Source organism: Syngnathoides biaculeatus, chromosome 8 (assembly GCF_019802595.1).
Source record: "Syngnathoides biaculeatus isolate LvHL_M chromosome 8, ASM1980259v1, whole genome shotgun sequence".
Taxonomy (NCBI): Eukaryota; Metazoa; Chordata; class Actinopteri; order Syngnathiformes; family Syngnathidae; genus Syngnathoides; species Syngnathoides biaculeatus.
In genome coordinates, this window is record NC_084647.1 from 10,921,926 (window position 1) to 10,922,393 (window position 468).

Sequence of the window (468 nt, forward strand, 5' to 3'; positions counted from 1 at the left end):
TTACCCTTCTGTTCACTGATAAAGTTATCTATTGTATTCATATAAAAAATGAGGGCTCAGTACTGATTAAAGTAGAAGTTAAATGGTTCTGAATCTGAACAATTTGGTGTCCCAAATCTACAATAAACACATTATATGCATCATTTACAGACCTGCCTTCTTGCTGGCCTTTTTTTTTTTTATGTCATGCAACTACCCAAGGGTACCAGGGATGGTAAATAGGAAATGTAGGCTGATGACCAGAGTACTGGAAATGATGTGTATTGCCGTGTTTAAAAAGGAGTGGTGCACATGACTTTCCTGGCAGCTCAGTGGTGTGCAAAAATCTGCCCTACATAGATTACACATACTCAATGTTTTTGTTGCTTATTTTGAACATGTATAAAATTGAAAAAAGATATTACAAGGACATATGAAAAAGGCAAACAAACAATTTACAGTACAATCAAATCAAAACAATCAGCAACG